Source organism: Arvicola amphibius, chromosome 18, assembly GCF_903992535.2.
Source record: "Arvicola amphibius chromosome 18, mArvAmp1.2, whole genome shotgun sequence".
NCBI classification, from domain to species: domain Eukaryota; kingdom Metazoa; phylum Chordata; class Mammalia; order Rodentia; family Cricetidae; genus Arvicola; species Arvicola amphibius.
In genome coordinates, this window is record NC_052064.1 from 859,332 (window position 1) to 873,201 (window position 13,870).

Below are 13,870 nucleotides of genomic sequence, written 5' to 3' on the forward strand. Positions count from 1 at the left end.
TAAGAACATCTTTTTTTTAATATAATCAATTCATTTAAGTTGATCAGTACTTTTGTTTCCATAGTTTTGGTCACATTTCAATATAATCAGTGATGAAATTTTACAGTGTTATAAGAATTTGATCCCAAATTCCCAAAGTCTATTCTTTTTTTGAGTGACAAGGACCAATTAAATCAGTGAGAATATTCATGGTCATGTTTATGTACAAGAAAAGAGAGAAAAATACAGAAAAGTTTCTCACATTCTTCAAGACATTTGAAAATATATTAAAGCAGCATTGAATCATACCCTGAATAATCTTCACCATTGTTTTGAAAACAAAGTTGCATTGAACTGTTTTTTTTTAAAAAAAATGCATTTTTTTCTATTGTCAAGGTCTCTGTTTATTGGGGTGAAAGTTACAGCTTATATACCCCTTGAATGGGTTGGAGGTAGGGGTAGGCAGGAACTCTGCCGGGGTAACTGAAGGTCATCAGCCAGCACCTGGTGTAAGCCGAAGTATGTGATTCATTAGCATTGGAGTAAGGGGTGGGTTCCGTTAGTTAACAGAATGTTCTCAATATAGTTGGGATGAGGGGTGGGTTCTCCGTAAACATCCTTAGGGCAATGACCTCTGCTATCCCTGTAAGGACGATGGTCCCTGACAAATCTATCCTTTAGGAAAATGGTCCCTGACAAATCCCCCTTCCTTTTATTAAGGAAGGCAGCGACCCCAACCTAAGACAGGGCCCTGGGAACCCTATGACGGGTAATGGGGAGAAAAACCTGGTCCCCATTCGACCTAAGACAAGAGCCCTCATCGCAGGCCATCATTAAGGGCCAAAATAAAAAATATATAATTAAGACACCCCTCTGTTCCCAGGAGAGGATAGGAGACTCCACTCGAGAGAAGGGTCCTCCTTGCCCCAGACCCTTCTCCTATAGGTCTGACAATGTGATTGGATTCTGACCAAAAACATGCATTTTTAATTGTCTTTCTGGGTGAAATAACTGAAGAAATAAGCGAAGCGTGCTTACCGTTTGATTTATTTGAGTGTTGCTGGACCCTTTCCCAATTTACTGTGAACTACTTTGGACACGCCAGCTGGCATTGGATTTCATGTTTTCCTTATTATTTGATAAACTTGTTTTTGTTCTCTGGGATACTGGGTTAATTACATTCTTGTAGTGATGAACTCACTACCCATCCACTGTGGTAGCCAACGGAAGTGGCCAATCCCGAAATGTCAGTCAGTTGAAGTTCTTCTGTAGCATAGTCGATGCCTATATTTATAATGGAGATGTTTTCAGTCTCTGATGACTGATAAACTCCAGACAACTCCTTTTTGGCACGCAGTCTTCCCCCAACCCGTAGATGCTATTTCAAAATGGACAGAAGTATGAGTGCCAGCTAATGATACTCTCTGAGATCTTATTCTAAAATGTGTCACATTTAAAGTTGAGAAACTTGTACAGCAATAGGTGTGGGAAATAGCGTGACTGTTTTGTGTTTGTTATTTTGCTTGCATACATACATATATACAAACATACATACATACATACCATACATACATACAGAGGGGAAACTAGTCTAAATAACTAATGAATTTTTTTTTTATGAACTTCCTGGCTTGATACTTCTGATCCTTCTTCTTTGTCTCCTAATTGGTCTCACACCAGTAGTGATTCTGTTTGACTGCCATCTTAATTTGATTTTCTCAGGGAATTGATCATATTGACTGAGTAGCTCTATCTTATTAGATATTGGATTTACCTACAGCTGTTTGTCACGGTTAGACTACTGAAGGTCAATTTGTCGCCTGCCTGTAATATATGAAAAGAAATTGTCGAACGAGTAAAAATCATAAGCACCTATAGCAGTGAGGACCATGAGCTTTTGGAGTGAGGGGGTTGGAAGGCAGTTAGTGCCTTTGAGATGCGGGAAATGACCTTAAAATTGTGTTTCTTGAATATAGCTTAGAGGCAGGAAACCCCAAAACCCAGCTTTAGTGATTTATGTGGATGACAGGTCTTCCTGCCCCCCCATTTAAAGGTGGCATGTGACATATTATGAACATAAACTAGGCCCAATTGGTGTGGTATTAGTATGCTGCAGTTGCTGTTGATTGAGTTTGAATCTTCAGTAATTAACAGAACACCAAGATTTATCAGTGTCTCACAGTGTCTCTCTGTAATATAGAAATCACTTTTTCTCTTTAAAAAAATGTCACTGTTTCATTAAATCATTTGGTGTTTTTGGTCATTGTTAAAAAATAGCAAGTTGACATAGACTTAAACTAATTCCTTTTTTATCATTGTTAACATATTTAAATAGTAGCTGTGTCTCTCTAGACAGCAGATCTTTTCACCAGATACTTTGTAAATTGTTGAATGCTGGGCTCATTCATACTAAGCCATCATTCAGCAACCCCTTCCTTTTCCTTTTTACAAAAGTGGTAGGTGATCATGAAAGACAACACTCAGAGTGTTAGCGTTTGCGTATTTAGTACATCGATAGTGCCATCAGCTGGAAGGCACTCTACCGTTTTGCTTACTTTACTCATTTCCAACATAACACCAGCTCAGTGATGAGTCGTTGACAATTTCATGCTCCTATTTGGGACATGTCAAGTTTTTCTTTGTACGTGGAATTGTTGCATCTATTATGTACCATTAATGCCCATGTCTATGAAACAGCGCTCTTAGAAATTTCATTCAGGGCCGGGTGATGGTGGCACACGCTTTTAATCCCAGCACTTGGGAGGCAGAGGCAGGTGGATCTCTGTGAGTTCGAGACCAGCCTGGTATACAAGAGCTAGTTCCAGGACAGGCTCCAAAGCCACAGAGAAACCCTGTCTTGAAAAACCAAAAAAAAAAAAAAAATTCATTCAGGATAACAGATGTGTCCACAGCGATGCAAAAGCCATTCCTAATGTTTATATGGCTAGAAGCGAGTCACTTACCTTAGTATTAAATGTTCCTATCGAATAGTATTCACTGTGTGGGAGCCAGCTCTGTTCCTAAGTTCCCGTTAAACTACAGTGTGCTCAGGACCCGTTAACATACCGTATTACCCTTGAAAGAGACTCTTGGAGGAAAGCAGCTCAGAGCTTTGTCCACTGTTTTTCCTGCACACACGTCGTGCCCGCTGCTCACAGGGTACCTATCTGCCAACCTTTGTGTGCTGGAGACTTGGTGTCCTCCATGGCTTCCATGTTATCAAGTGTCCCTGGCCACTCTCCTCCTTGGGAGGCCATGGTGTGCTAGAATGGTTGAAACTGTGAGAAGTTTCATGCCTGGAGAATAGAACCTGATTAGACTTACTAAATCTTTAGATTCAAATGATCAGAAAGTAGTAAAATCGAACACTTTTCTTCCATTTTTTTTCTGACAAAGTAGACAGTGCTTTAATTCATAAATACACTTATCTAAATTAATCCTCTAGATCCAGAATAAGAATTGCACATGACCAACATTAGCCTTCTGTTTTGATAAAGCACTCCAAACAGTTGCCATTTTTTAAGCAAACATTTGAAAATGTTTAATTTGAAATTAAACACCTCATTCTGAAAGGCCCTCCTTCTACATCTTAGAATCCTTTTCTCAGTTCAGGTATTTGGCTCCTTTCACCAGTGCGATGGCTCTTTAATAATTTAGCACTCAGGTAATTTCGAAGGCAGGAAGAGTTTCCTAAAAGCCGCATTAACATTTCAAAAAGAAATATAATATTCTGCTTCTTCCCTCAAGTGTATGTTGGCATGTTTCATTAATATAGCTCAGGCAAAAGTTGATTAGCATTCCCCGCTGTGTAAAATAGAAAAATCCCATAAACAGCGAGAACAAAAGGCGAAGCCCTAACTGCTGGCAGCGAGAAGGGGCTCATGTAATTCACACTCTTCCCTCAGCTCCAGTTAGTTCCCACAGGAACATACAAGCAAGGGAACAACGGGCCAGAAGCTCCGCTGCGTGACACGTGGCGCTAATAACATGGGAGGGAACAGAGGACTTACACGCTAAATAGATTAAAATTGATGTGGTCATGCATTGAAAAGTTCAACCCAATATTTGTAAGTAAGTCACATCCACCAGCTGCTGTTCAGGTCTCCGTGAAGTATGGGTGCTAACAGAAGCGTGTCATGTCAGTCACTTAAGAGGGACAGATGATTTGATTAGGGGCAGGTGGGTGGAGGGGGACTAGAGCTTGGTAAACTAATTGTTCCGCATGATAGAGTTTCTATTATTTGCACCAAACCAATCTTCTCCAATTGCATCCAAAATCTCATTTGATTGCCTTGAAATGGCTGGTTAGCTAAAGCAATTTTGTTTCTAACTAGGCCTGAGATATTAATTGTACTTACACATGTATAAACAGAAGGGGTGCCTAATTTGTATTTTAATAACTGGGATCTTTATGTGTGCCGTATTAGTGCTGGCTGGTTACTGGGTAGGCTGAGTGGAGATGCCCACAAATTGGTCAGTAAATAAAACATTCACAGAAGCCCTTTAGCCTCTACTGCATGGGGAAAATAAATTACAAGAGGAAGAACGTTGTGGTGGAAGTGGAATGTGATTGAGTCAATCAGGCTAATTTAGTACTTCAGAATAACTTTCATTCTGTAATTGTCAAAATCATTTTGCCATGTCATATACTGGAATGTTCTTTTAACATAATGGCATTCAAAATTTTGTATTTGTGTGAGTAAAATTCATAGGCACAGGGATTCTGTATTATTTCATCTATCCCTCTTCATCTCATGGAGAAGCATCGTCTTTGTTAACCAAAGCACAAATATTTTGTGTGATGAGAAAACAGACTGTGCTTATTTTGATTTTAATGCCTAAAGACAAACAGTGTTCTGCACACTGGGTAGGAAAGGACTCATTTTTGTGAGTGAAAATTGGAGGATGGCTTTGCTGTCTTCAGAAGTGAATAAAGGAACTTGATGAAGTATCAAATTCATTCCAACCTGTGATTGAATTTTGTCATTCTTAGTTTCTGCCTCTGGTTGGTTCACTTGTGTACATTACAAGTAGCAGTACTGATATATACAAAAACTATTAAAATTACCATTATTTTGACGCTCCTGAAGGATTGTCCCTCATCATAAAAAAATATTTAAAAGAGTCACAGTTCAAAATTAATTTCCCCTAATATTGGGAAAGGAAACTCTTCAGTTAAAAAGAATTGAACTAACTTTTGATGCTTTTATCTACACATATGTGCTCAGGACGAATATAGAGCACACCAAACGACTTTGTAACAACAGTGGATTTTTACACTCCTGCTTAATCTGGGTAATAGCTCAAATCCTGATTTTTATATTGAAAAGGGAAAGCACTATGCTTAACTCCTTGTTATTTGGCCTGACAATTATTGCTTTTACTCTTCATAACATTTTTGGGTGTCCGCTCTGACCTCACATTTTATTATTTCAATTAAAGCCTGTTAGAACATTGCATGTTGACTAGCCTGTGGCCCTCAGTAAGACACTATCACAGCATGTGCGAAAGTAATAAAAATGCCGATATTCTAGAAGCTATGTACAATGCTTCCTTTCCCTGGCTGTTGTCTCTACAAGTGAGGGAGAAGTCAGAGAGCTGTTCCTCACTGAGGACAAGACCAGATTGGTCTGCCTGTTACTCACAGTCATTCTGCTGCCTCAGAGTTCACAGATTGAGATCGATGGAGTGTAGTCAGTTCCTGAAATTTCTGAAATTGCTGCCAGTGTCTAAAAATTCTAGCTACAGGGAGTGCCCAGAATCATCCGTATTGACGTTTAAGGAGTCAATTACTTCGACCAGCTAGTGCCAAATTGAGGCTGTCAAAAAAGAATCATTAAGACATATGTTTAAGTTCTGCAGTGTAAACTACATTTTCTTAATTTATATAAACTACTTGTTCGTGTTAAATTGAAGATTTACTATATTAATTTAGGACTAAAGAGAAAAAGATGAGGAACTTGTATGAACATTATAAATGACTACAAATTACATATAATTCATAGTCAGAAAAATGTCCTTAGAAATCTCCATTTCACTTTCTTGTTTCAAAGCCTTCATCAAGAGGTTAGAGATATGAGTCAATGATATACTCTTTGCCATGCAAACATGACGACCTGCATGCAGATTTACACACTCGGGAAATGCCAGGCAGGTGCAGCAGCTCTTTGTCTTCCCAGACTTCAGAAGGCTGAAGCGAAGATTCCTCAGGGCAAAGGGGAGCTAGACTAACCCTACAAGCAGGGTCTGGGTTTGCCTGCGATGCCTTGCCTCGATGAATAAGGAGAGAGAGTAATTAAGTAATACTCTCAATTGTAGCTTTGGATATCACAGGCATGGCCACATGAGTAGCAGTGTGCGCGCACACCCGCATGCACACACACATACCTGCACCTGCATAGTTGCAAACATACATACATACATACATACACACATACACACACACACATACATACACATACACACACATACCTGCACCTGCATAGTTGCAAACATACACACACACACACACACACACACACACACACACACACACACGAGACTCAGTAATTATAGTCATCAGTAATTATAATCAGGGTGTAGGGTGTACTTTGTGCTTTGTGATCTGGCCTACAGAAGACATTGCAAATTTGCTATTTTACTGCCAGTCAGCCTAACGGCTACAACCATTGACATGTACATCTGAGTAATCATTGATGTTCTCCTGAAGGATATGAACTCCTTCACTCCTTTACCTTTGCTCACCTGTGCCATTTCCTTATGGCTTTTCTTGACCAAGATTAGATTTGCTGTTTTTTATGTTTTCTAATGCCCGCATATGTTTCAATTCATACTCTTTCTCCATTTCATTTTTTTTACCACTATGGTGCAAACTTCCTGGGATGAGAAGGTTGCCTAATGTAACATGAAGACCATCTAGTGTGACGCATGGCATATAGTAGCCTGCGTGCATTGTTATGAAAAAGCAATAGCTTGTTTAGGACACCTGTTTTTACTTGTGAACCTCACTGTCCCTATTACTGAAGAGATGATGAAAATTTGTTTGAACTGCACTTTTATATGCTGGAATAGGCTTACTCACAGCTGCGGTCCAGCTATAAAGCACTGGGCTTAGCATTATGCAAATCTACTTAAAATTTGGGGTCTGACACTAACTTGCCCTGCAGTCTTGAAAAAACAATATTCTCTAGAAATATCTATTCCCTTATGATCTCACCTCTGCTGTGCTCGTCAATACAATTGTGTCCTTGTGACATGTTCAGTCATTGCCCTTCTGCATCTATGACCACCATTTGTCTCCCATAGAGAATATTTCTTATAACTCCATGATGCTCTCAAGCAGGTTGGCACTGTTCCTTGCTGGGAATTCACCCTCCTGTGGAGTACCTGCCAATTTTCACTCATGATGCTGCCACTTGGCTTGTTGATGTTTCTTTAAGGTGGAGACAGTGTGGACACTATGCAGACATGAACTGAATGGCACTGTTCCCAACTCTAACTATTCAGTGGACAGGGCTTGCAGGCCTGTACTTAATGTCTGTGTCACAAAGAACCTAAAGAAAATGACTCCTTTGTTATCAATTTAAACCCTCTTTCCACGAGAAAACGTGGCTTGGCTGGAGAGATGGCTCAGCAGTTAAGAGCATTGCCTGCTCTTCCAAAGGTCCTGAGTTCAATTCCCAGCAACCACATGGTGGATCACAACCAACTTTAATGAGGTCTTTATTTTACCTTTATTTCTCACTCCAGTCTCATCCTTCCCTTGTCCTTTGTGGTCCTGGGGATATACTTCATTCCCTTAGGAAACGATCATGTGAATTTTAATAAGTGAATGCATCCGAAAGATTGCTGAAAGTTTGTCAGCTCCTACCCTTCATTATTATGTTTAGGCTGCCCATTGAAGGCCTTCTTGCTTTCTTTATCTGCAGCTTCCAAATATTCTTATAAATTAGCTTATGTACATGTATAGTACTTTGGGAGACTTGGATGATTGCAGTGCAGGAGCATCATCTCCATCACAATCCAGAACATCAGGGAGCACACACTTCTTTTTCCTGGAGCTCTTTATGGCCCGAGTTCTGGAGCACTAACTCTATTCCCAGAGATAATCTTGTATTGAGAATAAATAACATTAGATGCTGGAATGGATTCAATTTAATGGAATTAGAGATATGTTAATGGCCTTGCTAAGACTGCTGTGGGAACAGAGGCTGGTCCAGGAGTTAAATACATGGCCTGAAACCTTTTCTCCCTGAAGGGTTTAAGGTACTGGAAATTTGAAGCTTTGAAGTTGGCATTCAGTTTGGTGTGGGCTCTGGGGTGTGGTTCCAGTAGGACTCTCGGACATCGAGTCCTGCCCAAGAGAGTGATTGCTTATAGCTGAGGACTTAGTGAATTGTGTTCGGTGGAAGCAGACTGTCCAGAACACTGAAGAGCGGATAGAAACTATCCAATTGATGCTTAGTAGACAGAGCAGCCAGAAATCAACCCCAAAAGATATTTCTGAGCAGAGACATTTTAGAGATGTCATGCTTACTTTAAGAAGTTGAGAAACAACTGTGTAATAGTCTGAGTACGCACCTACACTTTCTTGAGAGTGTGCATGTAATACTGGAGTCCATGGCATATGATCACGGTGTGTAGAACTCTTAGGTGGTGAATTACTGTCCACGGCAGAAATGGACCATTTTAAAGTTCATTCATGAACTTTATATAGTTTATATAGACCATCTTATATAGTCTGATGAATGGATGCTTTCCTGTCTCTCAAGTAAATACTGTAGCTGTTTTTAGTTTCCCTTTTTTCTGGTTCTTTGAGACAAGTTCTCTTCACATAGCTCTGGCTGTCCTGGAACTCACGATGTAGACTATCTGGCCTTGAACTCACAGAGATCTATTTGCCCCTTTCTCCAGCACGCTAGGATTAAAGTTGTGCAACATCTGATGCAGCTTGCAATTTTATTTCTTTTTAATACTATTTATTTATTTATTTATTTATTTATTTATTTATTTATTTACTGTATATTGGTGTTTTGCCTGCATGTATGTCTGTGTGAGGACATAAGATCGTGGAGTTCAGACAGTTTTTAGCTGCCACGTGGATGCTGGGAATTGAACCTGGACCCTCTGGAAGAGCAATCAGTGCTCTTAACTGCTGAGCCATCTCTCCATCCCATTTTATTTGTTTTCCATTGCTTTCAACATAAAAACTGAGACTGTTTTAACATTAGAAAACCAACCAACCAACCAACCAACCAACCAACCAACCAACCAACCAACCAACAAAACTAGACAAAACCTATTGCAGACCTTTCCGCTTCATGGCTTTCCCTCTCTTCTTGTCTCTTGTTGATAGGTTCTGTGACACCCTGGGTAGTACAGTTCTTTCTATGAGTTATCCAGGTAGAAGACATTCTATGAAAAATCATTGAGTCCAAGCCTGAAAGAGCAGCATTTTTTGCATTTGTCCAGTCAGTGAATTGCCTTCTACATGCTATTTTTGCACTAGGGAAAATTAAGAGACTGAAGACATTTGATTCTCATTTCATGGGAAGTATACTCAAGTAGCCTGAGTATAGTCAAAGTCTGTTATCTGACTTTTAAGTAAACTGCATTTGAATAGTTAGTATCTTCATTGAGGAATGAGGCTTCCCCTCTTTCCTGCCTTATCTCTACATATAGGTAACCAAACCTCATATGTCTTCTTTGTAGCTCACTTCCCGAAACCAAATCAGCATTTTCTCTTTAATTTCCTACTTGGTCTTTGTGGAAACTTAAAACTTCTCTTCCTTTAGACGTCTTTTCTTCATGTCAGATAGCACACTTTCAGTTTTTCTGTCTTCATTACCCAATTCCCTGTCAATCTTCCTACAACATGTCTCTTCACAGCATGGTCAGGGCTTAGGAGACAGTACTTCCTCGCTCTTCTTGAGAGCCTATGCTTTCTCTCTAAACAGCCCTACTGACTTCACATGCAACCCCACTGAGCTCTGCTGGGCTCTAGGCTTATTCACCGCATGCGTTTTGGCTATGTCCAGTGTAATGTCTTCTTGCCTGTAGATACAGCACATGGTCAGTTCCTTCTGTTACTTCTTTCCCAAAGAGTCTTTAAGTATCAACTGATATTTCTCTCCTAACTTTCTCAGTTAATATAGATGCAATGAAAGAGTTATCTGAGTTGGAGAGAGGCACTGGGGCTCAGAAGTGAAGCGATTGCAAACTCAATTCAATATAGACCGACCTGGTCTGTATTGTGTGGACAGTCAGGGTTAGATAAAAGAAACCCTCTCAGACAAAACAGAGCACAATATAAAGTTGAGGTGTGCCTGGGCTTTGTGGAGCAGTCCTTCAATTCCAGAGCTCACAGGGTAGAAACAGGAGAATGAGAAATTCAGGAGCTCCTCTGGTATACTGTGAGTCTGGGACTAGCTAAAGAAAAGCTCTGAAACAAGCAACAAGATGAAATTAAAAAAAGTAAGTTTAATGATATAATTAACTACAAAAAGAACTTGAAATCTCCATAAATGTTTGCAGCTGAATAATGTCTCTGTTTAATGCTTCTCTCTTATATGTTTTATGGGCTACATACAAAAAAATTTAGGTTCCTCATACTACTTAGTGAATAGAACACAGAAATTGTGATGACAGCTTATTTGTTTTTGATAAGCCTGAATATCTGCATTTTCCCCATTCTTTATATCTCGCAGGTCTTACTAGGTTACTATGCTATTTCTGTGTTGTTAAGATTTTCCTTGTATTCTGTAACCATATCACCACATTGTTTCATTCTGGATCTTTATTTAGTTGATGGTTCTTCCATTTTTACCTAGAAAGAATTAAGAGGTAGTTGGTTCTTAGGTCACCCATGGCCTGGGAAGATGGATTAGGTTGTCATGAATAACATATTCTTCCTGGGAACATATAAGAAGATTTTATTAGGTACAGAACACAGGAGCCATAAGTGAAGGTAGTCTCTGCAAACATATTGGCAGACAAGCAGGTAAGCAGGTTACAACAGAGCAGAGAAAATTCTGTTGTGGGTTCCCAGGTTCTCTGATACATTCTGAGCTTTGGGGTTGGTGGAAGCCAGGGATAGTATAAATTAGTAAATTCTAAGGTTTTTCTGAACGTTCAAAAGTTGTTAGGTCAGACATGAGAGTAAACAATGGATCACTATCGGGTACCAGATAATCCAGTGTCGGTGATCCATTGGTACCATAAGCTGCCTAATAATGACACAGGGACATTATTAGTTAAGAAAGATTTAGTTAAGAAAGATTTTAAGAAAGCTTAGGTTTGTTTCTAATTGGCTCATAACTGAAACTAGCACATTGTATTAATTTCATGGCTTCATGTGGCTCATGGCTTGTTACCTCATCTCGAACATGTCATACTTCCTCTGCATGCTCCCTGTGACCCCACCCTTCTTCCTAGCATCCTCTTTCTCTTTAAATCCTGCCTAGCTATTGGCCATTCAGCTTTTTATTAAACCCATCAGAGTGACATTGTTACGGTATACAAAAATACCATTGCATAACAATCCAAGATAATTTAACTGCCATATGCCAACTCTACGGTCACCATATTTTTACCAGTCACCAATCTTTCAATCTTTAACACAAGTATCACTTTGCTTTTCTGGAAATCTATATATTTTTGAAAGACCAAATGCTTTAAAAATTGCTATTCTGATAGTGTCTTTATTGTTGACCTTATTGTTACATTAATTTCCTTCTTCACATTAACAATTTCAGTGGGTTTTTCTCATGACGTATATTGATCAGGAAGATTGATTAAAGTTCTACCAAGAGTGTCCAGTTTTATAATATTGTGACGTGACATTGAATAAAAAATATGCATTTTGTGTCAGACCACATTCACAGCTACCCTAAGACATGTGCACCATGCAGGTCACAGGTTGAACGTGCCTGCAAGTCTCTCTCCAGTTCTTATATGATTGAGATAGGCTGGACATTTTGTTTTAGCTTTTAAAAAGTTTCATATTTTCTTTTTTGTCGAAATTTCTGGGACATTTTCAAAGTTTTCTAAGATAAAAACACATGAAACACCAACTAACAAAGAAAGAAAAGCAGTAAATAATCAGAATCCATTTTTAATAAACTTTTTATGTGTCTCTGACTTATACATATGTATATGTTTGCCTGTCTGTACATATGTAGGGGTGTGCATACACACGCATGTGAAAACATGGGTGTCAGGTTGATATCATGTCTTTCTCAGTTTTTCTCCATTTCACTTCAGAGAGACAGGGTCTTTCACTGAACTTTGAGCTCAATGATTGACCCGGCTGGCTAGCCAACCAGAGAACTCTGGGGACCCACCTATCTCTTTGTCCTTTCCCCTACTAACTTTGCGGTTGTAGACCTTTGTTGCTGTGCCCAAATGTTATGTGCGTGATGGAGATCCTGTCTTACACCCTCATGCTTGCACTGCAAATGCTTTACTCACGGAGGTACCAGCTCTGACAAACTCGTTATGCTCCCCAAGAGGACACGTGCAGATAGACCGAGGTACCAGCTTTTCCAAACTACCCATGCTCCCCGAGAGGACACGTGGAGTTAGATATAGAGAGTCAGTGCAGTCCCTCTGAACGCGTGAAATGTCCTGGAAGAATCCAGCAAATTTTGCTATTTTCATGAGATTGGAATTCCATTTGCTAATAGCTCACAACCAGTAAAGTCTAATAAATCTTCTGTTGCCACCCTTGGGTTTGAAATTTTGAGGTTTATGTTCTGAAGGGATTTGGTTCTCGATCTGAAGGGATAATGCTCTTGAAATAAAGAACATTAGTTACTACTCCAGGGAGCCAATAGATTACAGAATCTAAGTTGCAATAACTCAAAATGTTGTTTGACGGTTTTATTGCTACATTATTTTCATAATCTTTGTGGGGAGTGAAAACAGCCAAATTGTGTATTTGAGATGACATGAACCTATTTCCTTAGCCAAGAAGGAAATGAAATATCCTGACAAAAAATATCACTATTTCTCTTCCCTTCTTATCAGAGATGTTGATCCTGAGGCTTTCTAGAAGTTTCTTTACTTTAGAGTTTTGCCTGGAATTCATAATGTAATTTCACTAATGCAATAGCCTTGATATTAATATCCACTCTGCCTCCATCTCTGAGCTCTTTTGTTTTCTATGGCAGTGAGTGGCTGGGGAAGAAGACAGAGATTATTTGAATACACAATAGAAAGAATGTCAGTCACAGTTTTGTTTCCGTATCTGATGGCACACAAAGAATGTTTATAAATTTGCATCACCAGATTTCCTGGCGTGGAGGCTTAGTGGGCTTCTCGTTCGTGGTTCTTTTCTTGGTACTCAGAATGTCAAGGCTCTTTCATTGATGAGAATGAATTGTCTGAGTCATACTCTGTGACTCAGAGAACAAACTCCTATGATAAAAGCCAAGGTCTAGATTTAAAACCATTCTTGCTCGCTTTGGAAAGCTCTGTGTATGCAGGATGAAGAGCAGCGTTTGTCCTCTAACTCAGCGCCGAGGCTGAGCACGCCAAGGACTCCCATCTTCCCCTCACTTTGAAATTCTTCTGCAATGTTAAAAATTCAAGGCTAACATTGTACAACTTTAATTCATCACAATATTTTGATTCCACAAGCATCAAAAGCCTATTGTATGCATTGATGAAGAGTGCTTCATTACCTTAATGCTATTCACTAAGGAGTGTAGAAACTATAAAATTCTAGCAACTTCCATGGTACATTATAATGTATTCATTTATTCATTGGCTGATTAGATAGTCTCTAACTCTGTAGCATAGTCAGATTGAATTTTAACCCTTGAGATAGTCAGACTGGCCTGTAATTCAAGGTCATCTTGTTTCATTTGCTCAATGGTGAGATTATGGGCAC

General features: G+C 39.4%; 1 protein-coding gene across 2 annotated transcripts in view; it reads left to right on the top strand.

Annotated features, from left to right (window-relative positions):
* The window catches only part of Cacna2d1 (calcium voltage-gated channel auxiliary subunit alpha2delta 1), a 428,064-nt gene that overhangs the window by 220,935 nt on the left and 193,259 nt on the right, over nt 1-13,870 (top strand). The window lies entirely within an intron of this gene.